This window comes from Ursus americanus, chromosome 9 (assembly GCF_024610735.1).
Source record: "Ursus americanus isolate L20-20 chromosome 9, mUrsAme1.1.p, whole genome shotgun sequence".
NCBI lineage: Eukaryota > Metazoa > Chordata > Mammalia > Carnivora > Ursidae > Ursus > Ursus americanus.
In genome coordinates, this window is record NC_142135.1 from 70,807,746 (window position 1) to 70,816,656 (window position 8,911).

The window sequence follows — 8,911 nt, forward strand, 5'->3', positions numbered from 1 at the left end:
AAACTCACAAGAAAAGTCACATGTGTTTAATATGATTTAGACAAATAGAGGCAGAGAATTGAACCAATTATGCAGAGGGTTGAAATGAAACCATTCTCCTGCATTTCTACCCCCACCCCACTCATCAAACAGCGACCACCCCCACAACAACTCTCCCCCATCCCACATCCCCCCACCAGAGAAAAGCAATCAAAGTACTTCTGACACCATTATCTTGGCATATAAAGCCATTTGAAAGTCTGAATCCCGTGGTAGGTATAATCTCTAATCCTACATTCTGATTCTGCTAGTTTCTCAAACATTTGTCAGAATTTTAGAGTTAACTGTATTGAGTTATAATAAAAACCACTATGTAAAAAGAAGTCCAACAAATACAATGGCAGCATTACCTCACTGAATGTATTTGCCGTCCTACCTTACTGTTCCAACATGGCTGACTGTGACAGATAGCTCTTTTTGGTGCATGTCGGATGAATATGCAAAAAAGAAGAAAACCTTTACATATTCACTTCTTTAGGGCTCATATTACCATACGTCTGCTGCCAGTTAGTGTCTGTGAAATAGGAATAAAAGAACATTCAGCTTTTTCACTGCCTCAAATCCCATTTCCTTTTACAGGCTGCTACTTGAACCCTTTCAAGGGCTTCTATCTTTCTGTAGCTCTGAAGCTCCAGGCCATGGGTTGGTGCCAGCTCCTGAGGCCTGAACACAAGGTCCGTGATGACCTGAACATGCCAAATTCTTCTTCTGGTCCTTGTTTCCTTCATGCTATTAAGAAAGTTTACTTGGATCCAGAAACATTCAGTAGGTAATACCTCTCCAGATCCTTAGCCTCAGTGACCTAGGGACCTGGCCCAGGGGGGTGGAGGTGGGCAGAGCATCAATCAGATCCCATGGCTTTAATGTTGGAGTTTGAGACACTTTAGTGGATACCCTTAGGCAATAATAAGAAGGCTGATACCAGGTTGGTAGTACCTATTGAAAATTCCATTGATTGGAAATACATACTGTCATTGTGCTACAAGCTAGCACAGTACTGGGCACCTAGAAAGTGCTCAAAAATACGTAATAAAGACACAAGATCCAAAGAGTAACAGGTTCTGGTTCACACGTTGGTCAAGATCAAGAAACAAATTCACTAGATGTCTTCCAAGTTCTCTTTTCATTTAATGCCACGTGACCAAGTCAATAGTGAAAAACAAAAAGTCAGACTAATGAACTGAACAACTCAGGCCACAAAATCTGTTATTATGAACTTTCTGAGCTTTGGTGCACAACTTTCAACCGTACATTGTGGACGTGTATATGAAGATACAAAGTGTTTCCAACCTGTGTCTTTTAAATACGCCACATACACACCAACATCTGAATAACCTTTCAGATTATGTTGTATTCTATTATACAGGAACACGTTTATTTAAAATAGCAAAATAGGGTAGTGATTACCCTTCCCTGATATTTCTTATTTACTCTACCTGCAGCTATTATCTGTTCAGAATCTGCTTCTGGAAAAGTAAAAGGCCAAACTAAACAAGAGCCAAGACAAACAGATTTGCCTTCCTCAATATGCTGAACCCGTTCTATTGAGCCGAAGACCCCAACAGAAAGCAGTCCCCTCTGCCGAGATTAACTGGGAAGGACTCAGTCTCCCTGGGGGCAGCGGGAGCACTTTCATAAAGCCACGTGGAGAAGCAGGGTCTTCACCAAGCTGTTAATGCTGAAAAGCTACTTCTGCCTGAAAGTTAGAAAACAGGCTTTTCAGGGTCTTCACCAAGCTGTTAATGCTGAAAAGCTACTTCTGCCTGAAAGTTAGAAAACAGGCTTTCATTCTCTCCATAAGCAAGACTTGGGCATACCACACGAGAGTTCTGCTCTTGCCTGCTCAATTAATTAGTCTGCTAGGGCACCCTGACACAATACAGACTGGGCGACTTAAACAACAGAAATGTATTTCCTCACAGTTCTGGAGGCTGGAATCCCACAATCAAGGGGTTGGCGGGCTTGGCTTTTCCTGAGGCCTCTCTCTTTGGCTTGCAGATTGCCATCCCCTCCCTGTATCCTCCCATGGTCTTTCTTCCAGGCATGTGCCCCTGGTGTGTCTTCCAAGGAGAAGTCACATTGGATTAGAGGAGCTCCACCCTAATTACCTCATTTTACCTTAATTACTTCCCTAAAGACCTTATTTCCAGATATAGTTGCATTATGTGTTAGGGCTTCAACAGATGAATTTGGCAGGGGAAACCATACAATCCCTAACACCTATCCTAGGACAGAGCTGAGTGAACCTGTAGTAAGCTCCACTGTTGCCTATTTAGCATGTAAATATTTTGATTACACTTTTGAATCTCTACCTTTATGTACTTAGATGCATAAAGGTGGGCAACTGCAATATTATTGATACCAGTATTTGGGAAATATTTTGCATTTTAGAAGGCACTTTTACACATATTGGATAAGTTTGGCAATTAGCATTATTTTTACACAATAAATAAGGAAACAGATTCAGTGAGATTAAAATGTTTGGTCCAATTCTCATTACTTACCTTACTGACCCTTCTATATTTGAGAAATTTCTGGTTGCTGTGATGACTTCCCATTGTATGATCTAGAACAGCACCAGACCTTTTTTCTTTTTCATCATCTAACTCAGCAAGTTGGAAACACCTTACAAGCTGCTACAGTGTAGATGTGACGTTAATCTTGCAGTGCCGAGTGAAGAATGAGATCTGAAAAGGGGGGGTTGGCTCTTGATGCATCACTTAGGACCCTGAACTCAGGTGTGGGAACTGAGAGAATGAAATCCAGATGGCAAAGTAAAAGGCAAAGCAACATTTCACGGATCCACGTTTACAATCTTCGCAATGCAAGGGGCCACGTGATTACAGCATGCCAGGAGAGTCTAAGACAATACTAGCCCAGAAATAAAAGGTCCAATGGTACTTCATCGTTGGCAGGAGAGAAAACACACAGAGAGAACAATGTGACCCTGAGAAAGTTGTCTATCTTCTTGAACCTCAACCCCGTGAAAGGGGCTTTTCAGCTTTGCACAAATCCCAGTACCAGCCTGAGAACCGAGCTGTGCACAAGTGCACACAGGGTCTTGATGGCCACCAGCCATTCTCTCTTCTTTCTGCTCCTTAGATAAGTGTTCCAGACATCTGTCTGAAGGAAATAAATCACGTTGAATTAATTCTGCATTCTTCCAACCAAAGCCAGTGTAAATACTTGTTTATTTTCCTCTGAGTCCAAAAAACTTCTACCATACTACCATTAGCACATGGCTTGCTGGTCTATAGGCACAGATACACAGGAAGTGATGTTCTCATTTTACTTATGAACACAGAGATGAAGGAATGGAAATGTTAAACAACTTAAGGGGGGGTGCTGTACACCGAAGCCAAGAGTATGGGCCCTAGAATCAAACTATCTGGGTTCTACCCCCTGCTAGATATGCATCAGCGGCATAATTACCTGTGTAACGTGGGCTCCTGTTTCCTTGTCTTTAAAACAGGGATAATCGGGGCACCTGGGTGGCTCAGTCAGTTAAGCATCTGTTTCCGCTCAGGTCATGATCCCAGTGTCCTGGGATTGAGTCCCGCATTGGGCTTCCTGCTCAGCAGGGAGAGTGCTTCTCCCTCTCCCTCTGTGTGCATTCTCTCTCTCTCTCTCTCTCTTTCTCTGCCCCCCCAAATAAATAAATAAATCTTTAAAAAAAATAGGGAAAATAATGTCAGCAGTTAAAAGAATTGTTACCAGGATTAGAGAAGAAGATATATGGATGGTGCCCAGCACATACTGCCCTTGCGCTCAAATGGCTAAGAGAAAGCAGAGCTGGCATCGGAGCCTGTCCTGAGTTTTCTGAGATGAGCCCTGGGTTATAGCGTTGCTTGCCTACGAGGGGTTGCAAATAACTAGGGAATTTTGTCCTTACCCAAGATCACCCCTGGGTGGTTCTTCCTTTTCATTGAGTGTTAGAACAGAGAGTGGAGGGGCGCCTGGGTGGCTCAGTCATTAAGCATCTGCCTTCAGCTCATGGCGTGATCCCAGGGTCCTGGGATGGAGCCCTGCATTGGGCTCCCTGCTCTGCTGGGAGCCTGCTTCTTCCCCTCCCACTGTCCCTGCTTGTGTTCCCTCTCTCACTGGCTGTCTCTCTCTCTGTCAAATAAATAAATAAAATCTTAAAAAAAAACAAAAACAGAGAGTGTAGGGAGGAAGTGGTCAGATTTCCCAGGAGAGTCATAGACACGGATCAACTTTGTCCCAGGTCTCTGTGTTCCATCCATGTGGCGAAATCTCTGTCCTCCCTACAAGCTTGCTGCCAGATGAACACCCCTGCTCCGCAGCTGCCTCCAACAGCCACCACACTGCCCCTCCAAGCCCCCTCATTAGAAATGCACCCTGTTTAGAGGTTCATGTTTTCAGAACTTTTTCTGAGTCCCCCTTCCAAAGGTAAAAACACTTTTGAGCAGTTATAACGAGACTTTTTCATGAGGAGTTCAAAGGTCAGTGTTATACCGCAGAGCTTCGACATGGACAAAACTTATTTAATAATTTATCATCACTCACATTTGCCTTCTTATTTTTTTCCCTTAGCTTTTACCATATGCTAATTCTGGTCCCAGTGTTTGAATATGCAGTGCCCATGTTTTTCTAAATCTTGACTCACTCTGAAGCCCATTTCAAATCTTCACCAAAAAATTCTCTCAAATTGACCCTGCTTCAAAGAGACTTTATTTGCCCCTGAATGCTTCTGCACTTGAAATATTGAACATTAAGTGTATTATTTTACTTGAAATGTGCAGCTTGTCTTTGGGTGTGTATGTGTGCATATGTGCAGTATCAGTCTCCCTAGCTAGATAAAACATGCATTTCTCAAGAACAGAAACACTTGTTTTTTAGTTTCATCTGTAATCCTTAATACACTGTTCATGGTATAAAACTGAATGTATATTGTCTGAATGACAGTTCAAACTGTTAGCAGTAAAATGAATTCATTATTTTAAGAATTGCCTTTTTTTTTAAGAAAGGTGTTATTGTTTTTTTTGTTTTGTTTTGTTTTGTTTTAATTTATTTATTTGACAGAGATAGAGACAGCCAGTGAGAGAGGGAACACAAGCAGGGGGATTGGGAGGGGAAGAAGCAGGCTCCCAGCAGGCTCATAGCGGAGGAGCCTGATGTGGGGCTCGATCCCAGAACGCCGGATCACGCCCTGAGCCGAAGGCAGACGCCCAACGACTGTGCCACCCAGGCACCCCAAGAATTGCCTTTTTAAAAAAATAATGGAGTATGGCAGGCAGACTCCACAAAAAGGTAAAGCTGTTCAAGCAACGTAGTTCACACGCTTCAGTATTTTTAGCATTTAGATACAATCTGTGTTATTTATTTAAAAACAACAACAACAAAAACTTTCTCTGACCCTTGAAAAACGTTTCCAGAAAAAATGTCCTTGTCAGGTAGAGGTCCACCTGAGGCGTTGCAGGTGAAATGTTCAGGGTTTTCTTCAAAATATGCCAGTGAGGGGCGCCTGGGTGGCACAGCGGTTAGGCGTCTGCCTTTGGCTCAGGGCGTGATCCCGGCGTTCTGGGATCGAGCCCCACATCAGGCTTCTCCGCTATGAGCCTGCTTCTTCCTCTCCCACTCCCCCTGCTTGTGTTCCCTCTCTCGCTGGCTGTCTCTATCTCTGTCAAATAAATAAATAAAATCTTTAAAAAAATAAAATAAAATAAAATAAAATAAAATAAAATAAAATAAAATAAAATAAAATATGCCAGTGAAGAAGAAAACAAAAAAATCAAGGGAGGATTGTTGAAGCTGGATGTGGGGTACATGGCTTTACCTTTATACACGATTGAAAATTTCCAAAGTAGTTCTAAAGGAAGAAGAAAGAAAATCTGAGACAATAGTGAGGCATGCTAGTTAACCACTTAGAACCCAAATGGAGGTGGGGATGGGTGAAACAGATGTTTAACATTCTCAAAGCAGGAGCCCCCAAAAGGCTGGCCCAACAATGTAATTGCAGCCATTCCAAGGGCATTAAGTTCTTTCTATGGATTCTTTGGAGAATTGTTTTATTGCCAATGGTTTTGATGGCCTGGAAGACGATATCAGGTAGAAAACCAGTTATCAGTGAAAATGAAAGTCAAAAGAGTCAGACTCTGAGTGGGGAAAAAGCAATTTATTTTGCTTATATTTATGTACAAGAGTAATATATATATTATATATATATAATATATAATTACATATATATTATTAAATATATATGTATATGTATATTTTTAAAAGACTTTCAGATATCTCTGTTAGCACAAAAACCCATTCTAAGTGACTAAAAATAATAGGAATAAATAAAATGGTGACAACTCAAATATTTGTTGATTGCGATTGTGCACCAGACACTGTTTTAGATGTTGGGGACGTGACAAGGAAAGAGCCTTCCCTCTGAAATGACAACTTCCAGTGGATTGGAAACAGATTTTTAAAATAATGATTATATGGTGTGCAAGATGTTTATTAGAGGCATAGGGACAAATTAGGTAAGGGGAATTAGGAGTGCAAGATGACAGAGGAGGAACCTTCCATCTTAAACATGGTGGTCAGAGCAAAGGCTGATAGCCACTGGGGACCCGGCCAGGGTAGTCGCAGGTCAGGAATGAGCCGAGTGCCACCTGGTGGTGCGCAGGAGAGGCTCCCAGGGCCCTGTGAGGGCAGCTCCTCTGACGTGTGAGGGGCAACATGGAGGCAGGTGTAGCTACAGCCGCATCAGCGTGGAGGACACCGTGGGAAGGAAGAATTTTCTTAATTTCGCTGGATGAGCAGGCCCTTAGAGTAACAAAAATATATTTAAAAATACATTTATAGTTAATTATAGCAAATGTAGAATGTTTGTACAACATAGTGATCCTTCAAGATTAGAGAATCTTAATTTTAAAAACATAGATGAGAGTTTTCTGTGTCTATCAATCTATCCAAATATCTAAGTATATATATCTCATAATGGCTAAGAACAATTTTAGGGTTTTGATAGTGATAAAAATGCAAGCAAGGGAAAGGCTTTAAATAAATCATTTTTATGAAAAATACTACTCACACAAGTATTTTTAATTAACTGCCCTGTATTTAATCTTTAAGTGGAAGCTTTCTACTTTTCTTTTTAAGCTTATTTTGAAGTATCATTTTATCATTTTTCATTTTCTATCATTTTGTCACCTTACACTCATTTTGTATATAACATAGCAAAAATAATTCAAATTTAATTCTTGTCTCATACTTAATATGAAATGTTTACATTTCATGTCCTTATAAAAGGGTCAAATATATAGACAAATTTGGAATACAGTCTTTGAATTTAAGAAATAATTATTTCAACCTCTTAAAGCCGTGAATAGGACATAACTTTTTTGTTTTTTGCAATGTTTTGGATCCTGGTTTAATTAACTTCATAATGATTTAATTATTGTAGTAATTTTACGTGTGAAAAGGGGCAGTTCCTTTCATCTTTACGTGTTTTCTTTTGAACCTCTTTTCTTCATCTGCTAATTAGGATAACAATACCTGCCTGACAAAGCTTCTCAGAATCCAGTGAAGTTTTGTAAACACTGCGCATTTAGTGGTTCTTTGACAGAAAAGCAAGACAATTGTTGTGTATCATTAGCAATAGTCAATCCATTTGGTCCCATACTGGAATGCTATTTAAAAATTTCCCCAATCTCCTTAGCAAATTGCTGGCTTGTTTCTACTCATGTATTTGTTTTATTTGCATTTTCCCTTGACGACGGAAATTGTCATTGACGAGGCACTGTCCCCTTGGCCTGAGCACCCAGCCAGGGACCAGGTTAAAAATGATGATTGAGCTGCATTTTACTTCCTCAAACATAGCTAGTTTGCTGTAAATGCTGGTGAGGACTGCTGTCACATGTCATCTCTGGCCCAGACAAGCTATCCTCCAGGAGACTGTCATAGGGAGGACTGACCTTGTGCTCATCAGTGTTTCTGAGGTTTACACCCAATTTGTCCAGCCCTGCCTATAAAACACCCAAGAAATGCTTTCAGATTATTGGTTGGGCTCCTGAATTCTATGTGGTTTTCAAATAACGGATTTGACACAAATTTTATGATGTGAAAATTTTTCCCACGGTTGCAATTAAATTCTGAATGACAAGACTGTCCTTAGGATTTAGACATAATTCCCTGCTTCAGATGATCAAACAAGGACCATGTGTTTGAACTGTGCAGCACTAGTTATATCTTTAGTTGTCATATCCGTACTATGAGGCATATCTCAACGGACAGGACGTGGTCTAGAGTGACATCAGAATTTAGGTCACATAACAAAAGCCAGAGAAAATGGCCAAGTCTTTAATGTATTTCATAACGTAGCCCGGAAATAATGATAACTCTGTAAATCATACTGCTTGGCAAGAAGTGGTCATAAGCAACAAGTTCTTGGTAAGATAAAGTCAAAAATCTTCCAGGGGAAAGTAGGAAGGCAGTAATATTTTCAATACCATTGATTAGAGGTTTCAGAAAGGATCCCTCCACCAGAGGATAGCATCTTTAAAAATGAACAACCCTGGGGTGCCTGGGTGGCTCAGTCTGTTAAGTGTCTGCCTTCAGCTCCAGTCATGATCTTGGGGTCTTGGGATCGAGCCCCACGTCGGGCCCTGCACTCAGTGGGGAGTCTGCTTCTCCCTCTCCTTCTGCCCCTCTCCATGCTTATGCTCTCTCTCTCTCTCTCTCTCTCTCAAATAAATAAATAAATCCTTTTTAAAAAGAAAAAAAAAACCCTGTTCTTCCAACTTGTTCTTACAATTCAACATTTGATGGTTAGGACCAGCCCACAGATGATGGCTATGCCAAAATCTCAGTCCTATTAGAAAAGAACACTCAGTTCATAAGTTTCTGAGCCCCCAAA

General features: G+C 40.9%; 1 long non-coding RNA gene across 1 annotated transcript; it reads right to left on the reverse strand.

Moving 5' to 3' along the window:
• Window positions 1-268: 268 nt before the first annotated feature.
• LOC123786799 (uncharacterized) lies at window positions 269-4,119 on the reverse strand. Its single transcript, XR_015725655.1, has 3 exons — window positions 3,932-4,119; window positions 2,544-3,162; window positions 269-553 (listed from the first exon to the last, which is right to left on the reverse strand). It is a non-coding gene; the product is annotated as an uncharacterized LOC123786799 (long non-coding RNA).
• Between the last annotated feature and the right edge of the window lie 4,792 nt (window positions 4,120-8,911).